Genomic DNA, 22,712 nt, shown 5'->3' with positions numbered 1-22,712 from the left:
GTGAAAGACCTAGCTATATATACACACACATAGAGGAACATCGATCGTTGCGCATGCACGTGAGAGATAAAGAATGCCCGATATGATGGAGAGGGGGAGGTGTGTGTGTGTGCATGCATGGGATACCGACCTAAAGAAAAAGATTGCATGTGTGCAATGGATAATGTCGACTGGTAGTGTGTGTGCATGCATGCATGAGAGAAAGTTAGTGGTACAATTATAAAGAGAAGATGACTGTCTGGCTGTAAAAGACTAGGTGAGGTCATAATCAATGTAAAGTTGAATTCAAATATTTGAATAAGAGATCATGATGTTTGAAACCCATGCATGCATGAATATAACTGAGATATGCACGATGTGGTTTGGAAACGAGCATGTTGTACTATATACACATTGAACAAGGTCAGACTGGCCGATGGCAGACATCGTTTGGCCACATTGCATCCGTGCATGGACACACTATTCTAATTGGAGATGATGGGTGGCTTTCGCATCACATATCTATATCTATACCCCTATATATATTATATTTTATTTATATAGTGTGCGGATAACTTTAACTTTGAAAGATGGTCGTTGGATGAGGCCAATCCGATGGTGCAGAGATGGCAAATTTGAGCACTACTGGCCGTTGGATATCATCTAGATTCCACCTGATTTTGCCACATGTACAATCTAGAAGACTCCATGGTTGAACTTAAGCATAATGCACAAACCTCAAAACACAAGCACTTCTTCTTTGTTCTAGAATCTTTCGTATCAGAATTGCCCAAATGTTTTTCTACATGATTTGCCATTATTTGTTTTTTACTTTATGCCTTAGAACGCAAAATTCCATGAATCTTAAAATAGATTAGCTTTCTTACAAAAACTAGATGATTTTGAATGAAATGAACTATAAGAATTAAACGAACATCTACATCATGCATATATGACTCAAAGCTTACATGCTATAATGTGGTATTTATTCATAATTTGGTTGCCAAATCTCATGCGTGCAATGCACGTGTACCTTACTTGTCTAAATGGTGTTTGTGTGTGCGTTGTGCGTGTTAAACACATTGTATGTAGTATATCATACATGGTTTATATTCCGAACATCTAGCTAGAGCATACATGTACTATGATTTGAATTCATAATAAAATGGATACATATATTTGAATTTGAGATCGTATGTACATGTAGTTCGTATTTATATAGGAATTTACTTCTCCTATATTCATGTCATGTGTTGTGAAGATAATATTTAGATGGTTGTATAACTAACCCGAGTACAATCCCATTCAAACAGGGAAAATGTACTCATATTTAGTCCATATGCTAGACAACACACATTATTTTTTTATTGTTGAGGGAAGTGCAAATTGTTTTGGTACTGTACACATTATGTTTTGTTGTCTCAATTTTTTATTATTTTTTGTTGTATTTGAATGCATTTCTAGTAATATAGTAAAACGGGACATGGCTCTCTCTAGTGATGAGGTGTGAATTGTCTTTTTTTGGTACACGTTAAGCTTGTTCTCCCGAAATTTCAAGCCACGCCTTGTTATGCCGAAATTTCAAGCTAGCGTCTCTGTCTATCGTGCTGCGAAACTCCCGCCTCTTCAACCCGCGCCTTGTTACCCCGAAATATTTAAGATATATCTTTGTCTCGTTGTGCTCCAACAACTCCCTCCATCTCAACCCGTGCCTTGCTATTCCAAAATTACAATGCGCGCGAAAACTCCCACCTCCTGTGAAATCCCGACGCGCGAAATGCCCGTGATACCCCTGAACCGAAAGAACCGCCTAGCTCAAATCGGTGGGGGTACTTTTGTAACTTACCCCACATATCGGACAAGCGCGTCCCTAAGCCATGGTTCCCCACTCCCATCCCATCCGCCCACCCATTCGTACACCAAGGCCGCAAAAACCTGCGGAGCCCCACACCCTCCTCCGTCCGCCACCCAGCCAGAGCCTCTTCCCCGACGACGTCGTTCACAGCAACACCTCGACGTCCCTAATCCACCGTACCGGGTGAGGATCTGTCGTCGATCTCGTCGTCTCGCCGGTTCAGCCACCCCGTCCTCCACCTCCAAGGAGCTGCACAGACGTTCCCCTCGTCTTTTGCACCACCTCCATTCCCACACCGCCGTCTTCACCTGCACCACCAGAAGAGCAGCATCATCACCGTTTCCTCGGATGAAGCTGCGGCCTAATCGGCGCCACCAAAGAGGTTGTACACTAATCGCCGCATTTTCTTCTTGATTCGATGTCACGATGCTGCCGGCGCTCAGTCCCGAGCCGACACGGCGCGGCTCCATCCACGGCAGCGTCGCCGGCCACTTCCTCCACGGCATCACTCCCTCGGCGGCGACGTCCACATCAGTAGGAGCTGATTCTGCTTTAGCTCTAGCTCGCGCTGCTACTCTGCTCTTGCTCTCGGTCCCCTACCTAGTATGCTCTTGCTATTGCTCTTGCTCTTGCTCGCGCTGCTGCTCTCGCTCTTGCTCTTGCTTGTGATGTTGCTCCGATTTAGCTACACTTCAATCGACTGAATTGACTTTTGGGTCAGTCGATTTTCAGGGGGTGGGGGGCTCGCCGGAGTTAAGGAAGAACCAGCCGCAGTGGGGAGGGGGGCTCGCCGGAGAGGTACCCCACTATCTATATTAGGGTTCAGGGTGGGGGCGATGGTCGCCGGCGGTGGTGGGGCGGTGGCGTGGGGATCGCCGGAGAAAATGCTCGGCACGGGGGAGGCCTAGAGGGATGGCCGGGGCGGCGGCGGACCGGCAGTGGGGAGTGGTTTCGGGGCGGGCGGGGCGGCGCACCGCCGACCGCGGGCTGCGGGGGTGGCTGTTTGGCCGGTGGTGGCTCGTGGCTCAGGGGGGTGGAGGTTGAAGATGAACTGCAGGCCCTTGATTTCGTATCCAACGGCTAGAAAATCGACTGACCAGAGATGAAAAAGTCAGTCGACTAATGTGTAGCCTCACCTAATGCTGCTACACGACCAGCTGCCCCAGCTCTCGCACGCGCTGCTGCTGCTGCTACTGCTTTTCTGCTACTAGTGCTATCGGTTTTGACAGTACAATTCAGTTTCGACAGCAAAATTCAGTTTCGACAGTTAAGTTCAGTTTCGACAGTTAAATTCAGTTTCGACAGTTAAGTTAAAAGATGAGCGGCTGATGTATTTTACATCTAGCACTTTGTGGTTATGTATTTTACGTCATCTATTGGAGATGCTATTAGAATTCTACTCAGGTTAACATTGTCTCTCTTGTCCTGTTTCAGCCTCGGCGTCGTACAACTCACCGGAGCTGCTCCAATGACGAAACCCTCCATCACAGCGGAGCAGTACCCCGGGCTCCATCTCCAGACGCCTAAGATCTTCTTCCCCTCCTCCGACAGCCAAGTCAGCCGGAGCATCCTCACCGACCAACCCAATCACGCTGAGATCAACATGGCTTCGCCAAAGAGGTTGTACACTAGTTGCATCTCTTTTTTACTCTACATGTTATATATATTGTCCACTGAGCACATGTAGTAATGTGAAATACAATTATTTTATCCTACTATATGACAAGCAGTGTGGTACCATGCAACTTAGCTATCCGTGATGGACTCTCTTGAACGCCATCATTATTTATCTCTGCGTGTTTGAGTTGTGCATTTGTTGATGGGCCTGGGAGTTCAGCTAGTAGGGCAGTGGCCTGGGTCCAAAGTAATAGAAGTAGCACAAAAACATTTTTTGAGTGTAGGCTTTTCCTTGCTCAAGCCTGCCTACTAGAATCGCTAGTGCTTGAAAGGAAAAGTGAAGGAAAAACATAGGAATTGGAAAGTTTCCTATGATACTACTATTCATGAATTTGGTTCAAAGGAATGGAGCAAAGGAAAACTGTAGGATTTGTTCCTTTAGTGTCTCCTTGAAAGAAAAACCGTAGGAATTTTAATTTCCACTTGTCCTCCTTTTCAATTCCTATTCATGAAGCACAAGACTAAGAGATAGTAGCATAATAGCATTATAACCGTACATTTTCTTGTGGTTTGACTTAATCTCACCATGCTTCTTTGCATCCTGTGATCTTCCAATTCTTGTGAATCAAACACCCAGATTGGCAGAATCCTGTGTTCTTAAATTCTCTGTTTTGCACGTGCATTCCTATCCTATTCCTGTCTATTTCCTATCCTTGCATTGTTAGAATCCTCAAATTCAAACAAGCCCTTACACAATTACTTCTGTTACAGATATGTGTCAAAGAAAACCTTGTGTGGTTTGTCCTGCTCCTGCTACGTTGTGTTCCACCCCAGCTCAGCTGCTCCAACGATGGAAGGGTTCACCACAGCAGGGATCCACTCTCCAGACTGTCTTTCGCCGCCTCAGATCTTCTTCCCTGCTGCCGGCAGCCACGATAACTGCATTACCATCATCAATTGAGCAGATGACCTTGAGGACTACACGGGTCCGCAAGAGAGATCGCACTCTTCCGTGTTTGCTTACGTTATGCATCGCTTAATATGATGACATGCTACTTTATCGTTGTGTTCACCTATTAGACTCTGAGTCAGGTCCAAACTAATGCTGAAACTTGAGTTTTTAAATGGTTGTGGGGTACATATTGGGGCAGCAATCAGTAGTATTTGTCTACTATCTGGTTAATCCCGGGTGTCTACTATGAGTTTCATGTTGGGTGAAAACAAACATTAAAGGAGCCATTATCTGTATTTTTTAACTAAAGCTATTATCTGCCTGCTATCATTGGTTTTGGGTCTATCCACAGTTTGCTACCATCACTCTGGATTTGTGCATGCACTCCTTACATAATCTCACTATGTTTTATTCCTATGCATGTCAGTTATTGTAGACAATGGAACTGGACATGGAGAGCAAAAGAGACGAGCCTTGCATGGCAATAAAATTTCATGCAGACGTCGCTCCATGGTGGGCGCAAAGGCAGCCCCCCTCCACCCATTTCGGATCGTAATCAAGAGGAAGATAACTGTTCTGAGGGGGATTCAGAAGGAGAAGACCACTCCTATTTACCCCCTGAGGTCTTCGCTCTAACTTGGCATGCTGATGTTGGTAATATCATGCATATGGTGCCTTGCATTGCTTACTGTATACATCAAATATGTCATCTGCTTAGTTTAGACATGCTTTGTGTCAATGCCATCTGTTTAGTTTCTTTATCGTATATGTGAATCATGCAATGCCATCTTGTTTAGCCAGGCATCATATATGTGAATTTTGCAATGCCACCCTGGTTAGCCAGTCATCTTATATGTGAACTATATCATGCCATCATTTTTTATTACGTGTTAAATTTGTCAACAATTTTAGTACATTCAATTACTCTTCCTGTGCATCAGCCATTCGGCATGGTCATGGAAAAATCTGGAGTGGAAACAAGGTCTTTAGATCAGACAATGCTATCTGACGAAGTGCATGTCTTGCTGGTTACGGATTGCTCCTCATAGGAGGATTCAGAGACAGATGACCAGTCCTATTTCCACCCCGAGGTGCATGCTCTAACTTGGCAGGATTATGTTGCTCATATCGTGTGTATGGTACCTTGCATTGCTATGTCATTTGCTTAGTTTAGACATGCTTTGTGAGAATGCCACCTCTTTAGTGTCTAATTACCATATATGTGAATTATGCAATGCCATCTTGTTGCAAGACATTATATATGTGAATTATGAAATGCTCTCTTGTTGCAAGGCATTATATATGTGAATTATGCAATGCCATGCTGTTTAGCCAAGCGTCATATATGTGAATTATATCATGTCGTCCTTCTTTTTGTATTTCTCATTGCATTTGTCGACAATGTTTGTATATTGAACTGCTCTTCCTGTGCATCAGCCATTTGAATTGGTGATGGAGAAATCTGGAGTGAAAAGAAGGTCTTCAGAGCAGACAATGCTACCTGCTGAAGCAGATATCTTGCTGGTTACAGATAGCTCTTCAGAGGAGGATTCAGAGGCAGATGACCAGTACTATTATCCCCCTAAGGTGTATGCTCAAACTTGGCAGGGTTATATTACTCATATCATGCATATGTTGTATTGCAATGCTTAGTTTTTACATCATATACACAATATTGAATGCCATCTCCTTAGTTGACACATCATATATGCAATTGCCCTCTGCTCACTTGCTTAGTATATAAATCATATATTTGAATTATATCATGCCATGATGTTTACATAGACACCATGTATCTGAATTATGGCATGCCAACCCATTTTCTAAAGACATAATATAGTTATATCATCTCATCATGTTTACATAGTCATCATATTTTGAATTATGTCATTCTATCCGTGAATTATATCATGCCATCATGTTTCCATCGACGGCATGTTGGTGATTTATGGCATGCCAACCACTTTAATAGACACATCGTATAGTTATATCATGTCCTCCTGTTTACATAGTCATCATATTTTGAAGTATGTCATTCTATCCTGTTTAGTTAGCCATCATACATGTGAAATTGTGTCATGCTATCCTGTTTAATTAGCCATCATATATGTGAAATTATGGCATGCTATTCTGTTTGGTTAGACAACATAAATGTGAATTGTTTCATGCCATGTTTTCTTCCCTACTAGCCATTGCAACTGTCTATCTTACAATGTACGTACATTCAATTACTTTTCTTGTTTATTAGCCATTTCAATTGGAGGGGTGATGGCAGTATCTGTGGGAGTAAAACACGGTCTTCGGAAAAGATCATGCTACCTGTCGATGCAGATAGAACGACGGTTGTATTTTCCCAAGAACCAGCCCCACCACACATAACCCAGACTCACGCAGATTGTACCCCTACCCAGTTGGACAGAGAACTAGCTACACCCCTTCTAACCCCAACCCCAGCAGATAGTAACCCAGTTCCAGTTGACACAGCACCGTCTCCACCACAGAGCACCAAAACACGAGCAGTTAGTAAGGCAACTGCAATGCCCAAAGCACGAGGACCACCACTCCGAAACCCAAGTCAACGCTTAAAGCAGAAGAATTGTTCTCAGGTCAGGTTCCGTAGCTATGGTTCATACTACTTTGCTCTTGCATCACTGTATTTACTCATACCAACTAATTTCAAATTTGAAGGATGCAATTGAAACCCCAATGGCACAACAGGTATGTTTTAAACTTGTTTCTTTAACGTGTTTGCTATTGTAACTTGATCTATGTTGATTTCAGTTTCAATTGAATAAACAGTTATGTTCTCATGCCATGCACATTACAAGTGTTGTTATTGCTGTGTAGTTTCCCACACTTATATTCTGTCTATGCTGCTTTGTTTTAAATAGATATGATTCGAACTGTATCTATCTTGATTTGGCAACAGAAACTAGAATGATATAGACCATACAGTGACCATACTACATAGATATATGTTTGTTTCATGTTGTTATCCTGTCCACCTTACTACTGAACTGGTTTATCAAAATGAGTTTCATATACTACATTGTAAACATGTGATGTGTTTGTTTGTTTCTCTTTTAGAACACGGATAAAATATTGCAGACGAGTACCCCGTTATGAAATGGTAAAGGAAGTAATGCAAATAAGGTTCAAGATAGTGAGACATCCCTGTTGGTCTCCAAGAAAGCTGATAAAAACTATATTGAAGACACTGAGACAACCCCAAAGTCCTCTCTTGATGTAGTGTTCGAGTTACTGGCTACTACTGCTAGCACCAGCTCTTCGAAGTCACTGCCTAAATCAGTTCGACTTCTTGAGTCTCAACTTCAAGTTGAAAGACATCGATCAGATGTTATGCGACAAGAAGCCGAAGGACTGAGGAAGTCCCTGCAGAATTCAGATGCATACTTTCTGGTGCAACAGCAAGTGCTGGAGGATTTAAGCGCCAAACAAGAGAAAGTTAATAAGGTTGCTAAGCATCTTGCCAGCATTATGGATACCCAGGATATTGTTTCTTGAGCTCTTCTGAAGTGGTTTCAGTTCTGGACTTGTTTTATTGCGGCGTTTATTTGTACTGGTCGCCAACTTTGACAACCAGTGTATATGATATGCTACTTTGTTCCCTATATTCGCACTGGTGGCGAACTTTGATGCCTAGTCGATGTAATATGTGTAATGGTTGTGATAGCCTAGCGTAAGTTGCTTGCTTATTTATTTCCTTATTGTCTTGTTTATTTCTTTGCTTGTAGTCAGTGCAGTTCTTTTTCCGCGGTTTGCTAGTGGCCACAATAACCTATTTTTTAAAACTAGGACACAATAACCATGGGATACATATTTACTGTAGTTACCATGGGCCTCCTACGGGCCGTAGAAACAATGGGCCTTCTACGGGTCGTAGAAACAATGGGCCTTCTATGGGCCGTAGACACAATGGGCCTTCTACGGGCCGAATCATCAATGGGCTACGGGTCGTATCATCAATGGGCCTTCTACAGGCCGCATGACCGATTGGCCAAACATGGGCCAATAACAGACCACATTATGGCCGTAAATGGGCTAGAGTTGGAATCGTCCATTCATGGGCCGACCATAACGGGTCATCGTTAATCGGCGGTATTTGATGACGCTATGAAAATGGCCAACGTATTAACGGGCCACAAATGGGCCGACTGTAACCACGGGCTGAATTTGGCCCACAAGCAGAAAATGACAGTAACGGGCCATAAGTAAACGAATGCTGGAAATGAGCCCAAGAATAAATGGGTCCTGAGAAGGCCGAAAGATAACATGGGCTGGATACGGCCGAATGGAATAATGGGCCGTTAATGGGTATAAAGTGATACAATGTTCATTACGGGCCAATTTCACCACGGGCCATTAATGGGCCAAGACTTACAAAGGGCCTCATATGGGCCGAAAGACATCATGGGCCATACATGGGCTGGAAGTTAAAATGGGCTGGAATCATATTGGACGGCCCAGATGACACTACTGGGCCTAATTCGGATAGGTCGTAACGGGCCCTAGGTTAGCGGGCTGTAAATGGGCTATATACGAACAGGCCATTAACAGGCTTTCCGTGGGCCGGCCCGCCACCTTTTGACCAAGTCAAACGGGCCAGCCTTTTCACACGAATGGGCCTCTATTGGGTCGTGCCACGTGTTGACATATCATAGGCGCCTTCGGTCCAATGAGTGGATGACATCTGTCCCAACGGTGAGCCGATACGTGTTTCCTCCAGCCAATGATGATTTTACATGTGGAAAACCCCATTGGTCGGGGCTGTTAACGGGTTATCGGATCCAAAACCGGACCCGATAGCTTAACGGTGAGCCGTTACGGTGGATGCCATGTGTCGGTCACCCTTGATGAAACCACTTCTATGACGAGCGATTTATCGTCATGGAAGTGGACACTTCCATGATGATAATTTTGGTAATGTCATCGAACACTTCTACGACAGCACAGGTATGACTATCTTGATTCTGTCATAAAATCTTCATGGATGTACATGCATGACAGAAAACGTGACCTAATGTGACAAACACGTATCATCACGGAAGTGTATTTTTTTGTAGTGTGTGCGCGATGCATTAATCGCAAACGGTGCTCTAATAAAACCGTCACCAACATAAGACGAACTGTGTGCGATGGCGGAGACATCTAACACGATTCGTATTAGAGATGCGTGTATGATATGTGGCATACAATTGATCCATACGAACTGTTTGCAATGAGCATAACAACAGAAACGGTTAGCCGGATCAAGGTGTGTGTGATATATCATACAATTCACTCGGATGAACTATTTGTGATTACCCAACACAATAGAAACGATCAGCCAGACCAAGGTGTGCGCGATATATGGCATATAGTTCACTGGGACAAACTGTTTGTGATGAGCCAACACAACATAAACGGTTCAACTTAATAAGATGTGTGTGATACGCGGCAAACATGCCAGTAATAAAAAATGTGTGGGAAGACCGATAACAACACAAATGATTTCTGCTAATAAGCCATGAGTGTTGTCGGCAAACACTTGCTGGTATACAATTGTCAGCGATTGTTGAAATCGTCACCGATGGGTTCCCTAGTTTAGCCCGTGGGCAATGTGATTTGCTCTGTCCACACAACATCTATGCTCTGTCTACAGAACAACAACATATATGTTTATAAGAACATGATTGCATAACCAAATTAAACATCCAATTACATAAGTGACTACACACTTAACATTTGCACACACCAAAGCAAACAATTACATGCCAACTAAAGTAGCTGAAAAGATCATCTAATCATCTACTTCTTGTTGTCACGACGCTTGCAATTGCTCTGCTTTCGTCTGGATCCCTGGCCGTCTTGGGGAAGGAGGCACTTCCTCATGTCAACGACCCGCCCGTACATCTTATAGCTCGTGTACGCCTCCTTGGACGCGTACACTACGTGAGCTTCATCGAGTTTATACATCCAGGCCGAGTGCCAGGCACGCTTGTCCTTGTTGCAGGATTTCTTCATGTCTCTGTAGTAGGGGTTGATGATGGCCTCGGCGAGGTGAACCAATGAGTCCTACTCATGCTTCTTGCTGCCCCAGATCTTGTATTGGCCTTGGATGTCGACAAGATTCTGGCAGGCGATGCCCAAATTTTTTAGCACCTTTACATCGTTGGTGATGTCCACAGTAGCGAACATGTAGTGGGGGTTGTTGACAAACCTGACAAAACGCTCGCAGGGCCTTGTGGCCAGGTAGTAGTGGTAGACGAGAACATGATTGCCACGCACATCAGGGTGATGGCGACCTTGTGACGAGACCTGACACAAGTGCGGGTGTACTCGAAGTCGAATCTGATCACCTTGTACTTCTCCTCAGCAAGCAACAACTCCATAGTGTGGATGGAGTTCTCCACCCAGATCGGGTTGTTGGTGTACACTACCGGCAACTACATGAACCTTCTGTGGGTGTCCACTACGGCATGGATGGTGAACTACCGCTCGTCATTGACAGCCGCTGGGAGCGCCATTGGAGCCGCGCGGGATACCCTCTCTGTATTTGTCGTCGTGGGTGTGCTGATACGTCCATTTTGCATCATGTTTTCCTACTGTTATTTATAGTGTTTTTATGCATTATAACACTCTGTGGAGTATTCTAATGCCTTTTATCTCATAATATGCAAGGTTTACACAAAGAGGGAGAATGCCGGCAGCTGAAATTCTAGACCTGAAAAAGCTATGTCAGAGATACATATTCTGCACATCTCCAAATGGGCTGAAATTTTACGGAGAATTATTTTGGAATATATAATTAATATTGGAGAAAAACCACCAGAGGGGGGCACCCAGGCGCCTGCAAGGCACCAGGGCGCGTCACCTCCTCCTGGCGCACCATGGTGGGTAGTGGGGGCCCCGGCCCACCTCCGGTGCCCATTTTCTAGTACATAAGGTCTTTTGACCTAGAAAAAATAAGGATATGACTTTCCGGATGGAGCGTCGCTGTCTCGAGGCAGAACTTGGGAAGGAGCACTTTTTTCCTCCGGCGGAGCGATTCCGCCAGGGGAACTTCCCTCCCAGAAGGGGAAATCGAAGCCATCGTCATCACCAACAACCCTCTCATCTTTGGGAGGCCAATCTTCATCAACATCTTCAACAACACCATCTCATCTCCAACCCTATGTTCAATCTTTGTATCAAAACCTCAGATTGGTACATGTGGGTAACTAGTAGTGTTGTTTACATCTTGTAGTTGATGCTAGCCAGTTTATTTGGTGGAAGATCATATGTTCAGATCCATTATGCTATTTAATATCCCTTTGATCTTTACCATGAATACTATTTGTGAGTAGTTTCCCTTGTTCTTGAGGCCATGCGAGAAACCATGTGGCAAGTAACCATGTAAATTTGATATGTGTTCAATATTTTGATGATATGTACGGTGTGATTACCTTAGTGGTGTTATGTGAACATCGACTACATGACACTTCACCATATTTGGGCCTAAGGGAATGCATTGCAGAGTAGTTATTAGATGATGGGCTGCTAGAGTGACAGAAGCTTAAATCCCAGTTTATGCGCTATTCCGTAAGGGGCTGATTTGGATCCATATGTTTAATGCTATGGTTAGATTTTATCTTAATACTTCTTTCGTAGTTGCGGATGCTTGCGAGGGGTTAATCATAAGTGGGAGGATTGTTCAAGTAAGAATAGCACCCAAGCACCGGTCCACCCACATATCAAAATTTCAAAGTAGCAAATGCAAATCAAGCCAACATGATGAAAGTGACTAGATGAAATTCCCGTGTGGCCTCAAGAACGTTTTACTTACTATCTGAGATTGTTCCGGCCTGCCCTTTGCTACAAAAAGTATTGGGCTAATGCATTTGTTGTTACTATGTTACTTGTTACTTGTTACTTTTTACAAATTATCTTGCTATCAAACTACTTGTTACCGATAATTTCAGTGCCTGCAGAAATTACCTTGCTGAAAACCACTTGCCATTTCCTTCTGCTCCTTGTTTGGTTCGACACTCTTACTTATAGAAAGGACTACGATTGATCCCCTATACTTGTGGGTCATCAAGACTCATTCTGATTGGGGCATGAAATTGGTAAGGAAAAACTTATACTACATGCTGAAATTTACTGTCACTTGTTACCATGGAAAACAATCCTTTGAGGGGTTTGTTCGGGGTATCTTCACCTCGACTAGAAACACAAAGAGTTGCCCCTCAACCTACTACACCTACTGAAAATATTGGTTATGAAATTATTTCGGGTATTATAGAACAACTGCTAGCTAATCCTTATGCAGGAGATGGAACAAAACATCCATATATGCATTTGATTGATGTGGATGATATTTGTGGATTGTTTAAGCTTGCAGATTTACCAGAGATGAAGTTAAGAAGAAGGTTTTACCTTTATATTTGAAGGGAAAATCATTGACATGGTATAGGCTATGCGATGATATGGGAGCTTGGAATTGGAATCAATTGAAATTGGAATTTCACAAAAAAAATCCTATGCATCTAGTTCATCGTGATGGGAATTATATATCTAATTTTTGGCCTCATGAAGGAGAAAGTATCGCTCTATCTTGGGGGAGGCTTAATTCAATGTTATATTCATGCCCCAATCATGAGCTCTCAAGATAAATTATTATTCAGAATTTTTATGCTCGTGTGACACCCCGAGACCGGTGCGCCAAATGTTTTCCAGTTATTCGCCATCGTTGACATGTCATTCGCTTGCATGTTGCACTTTGCCATGTCATCATATGCATTTCATCTGCATGTTTTTCAAAACTTGCATCCGTATGGGTATCCCAATTCTCTCCGTTATCCGTTGCGAGCCCATTCACACTCGCACACGCCCGCGGCACCTCCGAAATATTATTTTATAAGCGGGGTAAAAATGTTCTCAGAATGGGGTGAAAGCTAGCGCGCGGTCTTCTTTTATTGTAGGTAGACCGCCTGCCAAATTTCATCGCATTTGGAGTCTGTTTGATGCCCTAACGGATAACTATAGTGGTACTATAGCCGGTCTATACGTCGGACATTTTCGGTATCCGGAAACTACTGCCGGGCCACACTTCTCTTCTCTCCCCTCAGCCCAAGTCCTCCTACACAGCCCACTAGCCCACCTACCTACCCCCTCCGCTTCGGACCATCGGATGGCGATCGAACGGCTCCGAAACGGAGCAAAACCCCTAATCCTAGCATCCCCTGCTATAAATAGACACCCCTCGTCCTAATCTGCAAAACCTACCCCTCCTAGCCTCCCCTAACCTTCAGCGCCGCCGCCCACCTCCTCGGAATCCACGCCCGACCAGCCTCCCCTAGCCACTTATTGCCGCCAAATCTCCAGCGTGCCGCCGCAGCCGTCGCCCTCCACCAACCAGGCACTGCCACGTCCCCCCTATCCACCCGCAGCCACCGCGGTCCTCCCGGCCCTCCACAGGCCCGCCCCGGGCCTGGTCTGGTTCGCGCACCGCGCACGCTTGCCCTAGCGCCCGCATGAGCGCTGCCCTGTGCTCCTTCCGTGCGCCTCCGCGCCGCCAAGCTCTCCCGTCGGCGACCCCACGCCGCCCGTCGAACACCGCCGCCGAAGATGAGACCTGCCGGCCTCCACCACTCTGCTCGCCGCTGCCCCGACCTCGTGCCGCGCCTGCAACTGCCGCCGGCGCCCGAGCTCCCTTCTGCCGCTGCCCACACTCCCCGCCACCGCCTCCGCGCGTCCCCGCGCAGGATCCGACAATATCCGGCCATGGGTGAAGCCCTGCCACCTGGATCTGGCAACCTGCGCCCCGGAGCCGCCGCTTCCCTGCCTCGGCCTCCGGCATCCGCTGCCCCTCCGGGACTGTCGTGCCTTGGATCCGCGGGACCGCCAAACCAAATGGCCCCACCGCACCGCGCCGTCCCGGAACTCTGTCGTCCCGGCACCGCATCGTCCACGTCCGTCCCTAGACCACTCCATACAGCCAACCAAACAGGATTCCCCGATCCACGGATCCATCTCGTCCCGTTTCCCCGAGGTGGTTTTTCTACCAAGTCCCTGAATTCTGTTTATCATATAAGCATGTTTGACATGTCATAAGCATGTGCATGTTTGTCCGATTGAAATGATCTATATATGAAAAATGTTCTAAGATCTGTGCTCTACATGATGGTGGTGGTTTCATTCATGTTAGAGTGCATATCCATGTCTTAATCTCTGTTGCATAAGTGCTAAGTAATGTTACTGCTGAAAACTGATAAAAGTTGCCCTTTTGTTATTTTTGTGTGATTTAATGCATGCATCATATGAGCATCTTGTCAACATGTGTTTGGTTCATTTTCATGTCTTGTTGCTTTTAGTATTTATTTAATGCCATGATATGTCCTGATGTGAGTTCCATGAGCTTGCAAAGTGGCCTCCTCACTGTTTGCTGTTTTCAGAGACTTGGTAAATTCTGCCAAGTCTGAATCTGTTATATTTTGATGCCATGTTTACTTGATGCTATCATCAAGTCTATGCATAATCTAGAGATATTGAGTAACCATGTTTTGAATACCATGTTATGCTATATCCATCCATGCCCTTTTTTGCAATTATAGCCTACTGTACTTTGTTCTTTTCATGCTCTTAAATTGCTTGAAAATATATCTGCCAGTCTGTTAACAACATGTTCCATTTTGCAAAGCTCTTTGTAATTAATCTATGCATCTTATAAATTGTTCCTTTGGTTTAAATGGAAGTATTACATGCCTACTACATGCTCATTTCCTTTGCATATTTGTTAAAATTGCTATGCTTGCTGTTATGTGCCTCCAAAGTCAGCATCATAATGTTATTGTTTTGCATTCCCAGATTTTCACTAAGTCTGAGAATCTGCTATTTCATGTTGGCATCTTGTCTTGATGATTCCGATGAACATGTTACTTTTATATATATGCCATGTTGTGTGATTTGAGCTCCATGATATGTACTAGAATTCTATGCCTTTTGATGCCTTGTTCTTGTATTGTAGCATCTTTGTTTAATGCCTCCAACATGCCATCATATTAACTCTGCTCATGTATGTGCCCAGTTTTTCACCAAGTCATGAATATGTAACAGAACTTTGCCAAAATCACCCAAGAGACTTGTCTGAAATACACTAGGTAAAGGTATTAGTCCAACAAGTCATGAATCTGTAACAGAACTTTGCATTGATCAAATTGGTTTAATCTTGATACCTATGTTCCCGAACCTTAAAGTTATTTGAAGTACGAAATCTGTACTTCAAGTGCTTATCAAGTTTGTGCTCATATGGTTCCTGTAGCATGTTGTTTTGATGATTGCAAAGTGCCTACTTGTTGTTTAGGGAAGATTGTTAATAAAACTTGCTTTGAGTGTATGTGTTGAACCGTTGCTCCGTTTTGAACATGCTCTATATGAAACTTGCTTGGTTTTGCGTGTAGTTTCATCATGTCATGTTGCATCATTGATTTGAGTATGTGAGCTTGATGTTTGTATGCATTTTGCATCAATGCCATGTTTAACTTGTTTTGCTCATATCTTCTAGGCCGTAGCTCCGGATTAAATGAACCTTATATGTAACTTGACTAGAAAGACGTGTAGATCATCATGGTGCATATTAACTTGTTGTTTAACAACTTCAACATAATGTGTTATTCATATATGGACCAATTTCGAAATTTTCTTATGGGGAGTTTCCGGAATTGTTGTATGTTGATTCCGGCCTCATTTAAACTTGCTTGATGTGGGCTTCTTGTATGCATCGTCTCTTGCCATGAGTAGCATCATGTAGCCTTTTCATGCATCATACTTGGTTGCGCATCATGCCATGTGTATGTGCTTGTGTGTTTACCATGTTTTTTGCTTCTTCTCGATAGTTCCTGTTTCGTTGCGATCGTGAGGATACGTTCGACTATGCTTGGTTCGTCTACGCCCGTTCGTCTACTTCTTGGACTCGATCTTCTTCCTAGCGGGATTTCAGGCAAGATGACCATTCCCTTGGATCTCACTACTATCTTTGCTATGCTAGTTGTCTCGATGCTATCGCTATGTCGCGCTACCCATCACTTGTTTATCAAGCCTCCCAATATGCCATGAAACAACCTCTAACCTTTTCACCATCCCAGCAAACAGTTGTTTGGCAATGTTACCCCCTCTTATAGCATTGCTAGTTGCAGGTGTAGTTGCAGGTTGTTCCATGTTGGGACATGGATATCATGGGATATCACAATATCTCTTATTTAATCAATGCATCTATATACGTGGTAAAGGGTGGAAGGCTCGGCCTTTTGCTTGGTGTTTTGTTCCACTCTTGCCGCCCTAGTTTCCGTCATACCGGTGTTATGTTCCTTGAATTTTGCATTCCTAACGCGTCCGCGGTTTATGGGCCCCCCTTGACAGTTCGCTTTGAATAAAACTCTTCCAACAAGGCCCAACATTGGTTTTACTATTTGCCTAATAACAACTAGAACTTGCATAGGGACCGGCTAGCACCTGAGTACTCTTAATTAACAACCCAGGTCAGTGCTCCTCATGAGTGTTGGTCCAAACCAGGCAACCTGCGGGGCCACCATGGGGAAACTCGAGGTCTGGTTTTACTCGTAGCTTGACCCATCTGATTGTGGCCTGAGACAAGATACGCGCGGCTACTATCAAGGTGTTGGCACGTCGGGAGGTCTTGCTGGTTTTGTTTTACCATTGTCGAAATGTCTTGTGAACCGGGATTCCGAGCTTGATCGGGTTGTCCCAAGAGGAGGATTTTCCTCCGTTGATCGTGAGAGCTTGTCATGAGCTAAGTTGGGACACCCCTGCAGGGTTTAATCTTTTGAAAGCCGTGCCCACGGTTATGTGGCAGATGGGAGTTTTTAATATCCGGTTGTAGAGAACTTGACACCAGATCCAAAATAAAATACACCAACCGCGTGTGTAACCGTGATTGTCTCTTTTTGATGAAGTTCGGGAAGAGAACACGGTTGGGTTATGTTTGGATGTAAGTATTTCAGGATCACTTCTTCATCATTACTAGTTTGCGACCGTTGCGTAGTTTCTCATCTTATTCTTGTACTCGTAAGTTAGCCACCATACAATGCTTAGTGCTGCTGCAACTTCACCACTTATCCATTCCATTCCCATTAAGCTTTGCTAGTCTTGATACCCATGGTAATGGGATTGTTGAGTCCTTGTGGCTCACAGATTACTACAACAACAGTTGTAGGTATAGGTAATGTGATGATCATGACGTGAGAGCGATGTTTACTTGTTTTGGAGTTCTTCTTCGATTGAGGGATTGGTTCCTAGTCGGCAGTCTGGGCTAGCAGGGTGGATGTCGTTCTTGTTTTTCATTTGTTTTCATCCATAGTCGGATGCCGCTCTTCTATATGATGGTTGCTATTTATTGATGTATTTAGGTGGCATTTTTATGTATCCCCATCTATTATGTAATGGTACGGTGTAATGATATCCACCTTGCAAAAGCGTCTTCAATATGCGGCTCTATCCTTGGTGGGACCTTCGAGTTCCTCTCGGATAGGATCGCATATTGGGCGTGATAGCTTGGCTTTCTCGTGATGATCAATCCATGCTCGATACTTCTTGTATTGGTTCTTTTATGAAGAAAGCTATTGAATTCAGGTGGGATCTTTTGGAAAGAATTAGAATGGACTTGAGTTTGATTTTGTTAAATCTTTTATGAATACCGATGCTTTTCACAAGTTTAGCACTAAGTATGGACTTGACTATAAGATAGTAGCCTCTTTTTGTGAATCTTTTGCTACTCATGTTGATCTCCCTAAGGAGAAGTGGTTTAAATACCATTCCCCTATTAAAGAAGAAATTAAAGAACCAGTTTTAGTTAAATATGAAACTATCATTTATAATGTTGGCCCAGTTGTTCCTACTGCTGATATTGAAAAACCACATTTCCCTATTAGGATAAAGAAACATGCTAAAGTGTCAACAGTGGTTCGCAAAAGTAATATTAAAGCACCTAAACCCTCGGAATAAATTAAAGTAGAACCTAGTGTTGCTATGGTTAAAGATCTCTTAGTCGAAAATATTAAAGGGCATGTTTATGTGCTGAACCAGCTAGAATTGCCAAACCCGACACTAAAGATAAGAATAAGCCTGTTGTTGGCATACCTGTTGTCTCAGTTAAAATAGCAAATCATTGCTATCATGGCTTATGTGATTTGGGTGCTAGTGTGAGTGCTTATCTTTTTACCTTATACCAAGAAAATATGAATGATATAGCACCCGCTGAAATAGGAGACATAGATGTTACTATTAAACTTGCTAATAGAGATACTATTACATCACTTGAGATTGTTAGAGATGTTGAAGTCTTGTGTGGAAAAATAAAATACCCTACTGATTTTCTAGTTCTTGGTTCCCCACAATATGACTTTTGTCCCATTATCTTTGGTAGACCTTTCTTGAACACTGCTAATGCTAAGATAGATTGCCATAAGAAATGGTCAGTGTCAACTTTGGTGATGTGTCTCATGAGTTTAACTTCTGTAAGTTTCGTAGACAACCTCATAATAAAGAATTACCTAGTAAGGATGAAATTATTGGTCTTGCTTCTATTGCCATACCTCCAACTGATCCACTAGAACAATATTTGCTAGACCATGAAAATGATATGCACTTGCATGAAAGAAATGAAATAGATAAAATATTCTTTGAACAACAACCTATCCTTAAACACAATTTGTCTGCTGAAATTCTAGGAGGACCTCCTCCTCCTAAAGGTGATCCTGTGTTTGAATTAAAGCAATTACCTGATACTCTGAAGTACGCTTATCTTGAAGGGAAAAAGATATATCCTGTTATTATTAGTGCTAACCTTTCAGAACATGTAGAATAAAGATTATTAAAAATTCCGAAGAAGCACCATGCTGCTATTGGATATACTCTTGATGATCTTAAGCGCATTAGTCCCACTCTCTGTCAGCACAAGATTAATATGGAACCTGATGCTAAACCCGTTGTTGATCATCAACGATGATTGAATCCTAAGATGAAGGAAGTGGTAAGAACTGAAATACTAAAACTTCAGGAAGAAGGTATAATCTATCTCATAGCGGATAGTAGATGGGTAAGTCTCGTTCATTGTGTCCCTTAGAAAGGAGGTATCACTATTGTTCCTAATGATAAAAACGAACTTATTCCACAAAGAATAGTGACTGGCTATAGAATGGTAATTGATTTCAGAAATTAAATGAAGCTACTAGAAAAGATCATTACCCTTTGCCTTTCATTGATCAAATGTTAGAAAGATTGTCTAAGCACACACACTTTTGTTTTCTTGATGGATATTTTGGGTTTTCTCAAATACCTGTATCGCAACCTGATCAAGAGAAAACCACTTTTACTTGCCCTTTTGGAACTTATGCTTATAGACGTATGCCTTTTGGTTTATGTAATGCACCTGCTACGTTTCAAAGATGTATGACTTCTATATTCTCTTATTTTTGTGAAAAGATTGTTGAGTTTTCCATGGATGATTTTTCTGTTTACAGAACCTCTTTTGATGATTGCTTAAGCAACCTTGATCGAGTTTTGCAGAGATGTGAACAAACTAATCTTGTCTTGAATTGGGAGAAGTGCCACTTTATAGTAAATGAAGGTATTGTCTTGGGGCATAAAATTTTTGAGTAAGGTATTGAGATGGATAGAGCTAAAGTTGGTGCAATTGAGGAAATGCCATGTCCTAAAGACATTAAAGGTAATCATAGTTTCCTTGGTCATGTTGGTTTCTATAGCATGTTTATTAAAGATTTCTCTAAAATTTCTGGGCCTCTTCCTAATCTTTTAAAAAAGGATGTTCCATTTGTCTTTGACGACTATTGTGTAGGAGCCTTCGAAAGACTTAAGAAAGCGATTATGTGTGACGCTAGCGATTATGTCGTTGGTGTTGTTTTAGGACAAAATAGTTGATAAAAACTTAAATGTTATCCATTATGCTAGTAAGAGCCTGTTTGGGACTACTCCACTCCAGGAAAACCAGCTTCACTCCACCAACTTCACTTTAGAGCAGTTTCACCCAGAAGTTCGAGCTCCACTTTATACTGTTTGGCTTCCAGTTAGCTCCAGCTTCAAGAATAGGAATATTTGGTGGGAAAAGTCTATTGTGCCCCTATTTTATTATGGATGATGTTTTGAGCGGGCTAACATTTGTGCCCCTTGAGGGATTGTTTTTTTCTTCAAGTTTTGTACTTAAAAAATACAATATTACAAGTGAACTCATGTGCTCACGGTTTGAGTGTTGTATGCATGAACATGTCGCCGGATTACAAAGATGTAAAATGATGTGAATTAATACAACCAATATATATCGACTGATATATAAATTAAAGTTCGACATAAATATCCATCGATAGATAATTAAAAAGTTTCACATGAATGTGCGACGATACATTGTTTGACTTCCTTGAAAAGAAACGAAAAGAAATGATTCAAATAAGAACCAGACCATCTTTGATTAGAACATAGCTACTTCCAACCAGAGGAAATAGCGGTGGCTAACTCGTCACGGAATTTATCCATGGTCGGAGCATCCAGTTCCGCAGTAGATCTATCTGAGGCAGCAACAAATTTGTTATACCTATCTGGAATTGTAGGCACATAATCAGGATCACGGTCGAACCGCTCAAAGTCCAAGTCTATGCTGTTATGCTCGCGGATAAAGTTGTGAAGGACCATAGTGGCAACAACGATCATTTTTTGTTTGAACATCGGGTACGGTCGCATCTTATAGAGAATCTGCCACTTCATTTTTAGCACTCCAAATGATCGCTCAATAACATTGCGGATAGATGAGTGAACACGATTGAATTTTTCTGTTGGAGTCTTGGGCTCCATACCTCTATGCCATTCTGGCATATGATACCTCTCACCCTTGTAAGGAGCCAGGTATCCCGGACGATTGGGATATCCCGCATCAACAACATAGTATTTGCCTATAAAGGGAGGAGATGATATGAGCTATTCTTTAATGGACATTTCATGTTTGAACAAATAGGTAATTGTATGAGTTTATGCAAACATGTTTACCTTTTGGAGGGTGTGGGAAGAAACTTTCATCAACACTTATTGCATTGTATAACACACTAGTGTCATGCATAGCTCCTGGTTGCCCCACGGACACATAAGTGAATAGCATGTCAAAGTCACAAATTGCAAGAACATTTTGAGTCGGTATCCCTGATTTCCCAATATATCTGACACTATCCTCAAGAGACAGAGACACTGAAATATGCGTGCCATCAAGTGCACCAATGCAATCTTTGAAGTGTGGATACGCCCGTCTATCATCTCTTATCCTCTTATGAACAGTTGGGAAGTTGGGGTTTTTAGGTCTAATGAAATCTTTTGCCATTTTCATCAAACAATTGAGAACCTCATCAAATTTCCTACTAATGGTTTCGCCAGAGTGCTTGAAACGATTTTGAACTCTTCTGTTGGACTCATTTCCACCACAAATGAAGAGGAACATTGCAAGACTTTCATAGGTGCTCACATGCATGGATGATTCTAACCCGTACCTTCGCACCAACAAGTCGTGAAGGTCCATGAATACTTCTATGCTCATGCGAAGTTGTGAAAGGCATTCACCTGGAGTCCTCAAAGTCTCTTGCAACCATCCCATACCACTTAGAATTGATGTCCTCGGTGGATTCTTATCAAGATATGTATCACAATACACTTGTGCAAGTGTAGCAGCAACCAGAACAAGATTGCGAAACTTCATACTCTCATCATCAGAATCATCGTTGTCACTATCAAACATCTGCATACATAGAGAAAATATTTTAAGTGACATTACATAGAGAAATAATTCAAGTCACATACAACGATACAATAGTTCACTCCAACATACATAAAACAAATAGTTGAAGTGACATATGATGATAAAATAGTTCACTCCAATATAGATAAAGAAAATAGTTCAAGTGGCATACAATGACAAAATAGTTCACTCCAACATACATAAAGCAAATAGTTCAAATGACATGACGTAAGAAAAATTCATGCGCCAACACACTACTTCTTCAATTTCCATACTTGTCGTTGTATCTCCTCTTAAGCCAATTGAACCTAAACTCTTTAGGAAGGGTCTTGAACATTTCCCGTTGGTCCTTCTTCACAAATAACTGCGTGGCAATATCATGCTCATCGGAACCGTGCACGGCCCCAAATTCCAAGACCATATCCATGACTTCCTTGATTGTCACCTCTCCTTGCTTCATTGAAGTAAAAGAAGCGGCGGATTCAGCTATCTTTGTGATTTTATCTTGGATAACAAGTGTT

The sequence above is a fragment of the Triticum aestivum genome, chromosome 1D, assembly GCF_018294505.1.
Source record: "Triticum aestivum cultivar Chinese Spring chromosome 1D, IWGSC CS RefSeq v2.1, whole genome shotgun sequence".
In the NCBI taxonomy this organism is placed as follows: Eukaryota; Viridiplantae; Streptophyta; class Magnoliopsida; order Poales; family Poaceae; genus Triticum; species Triticum aestivum.
This window is presented reverse-complemented; position numbering follows the sequence as displayed.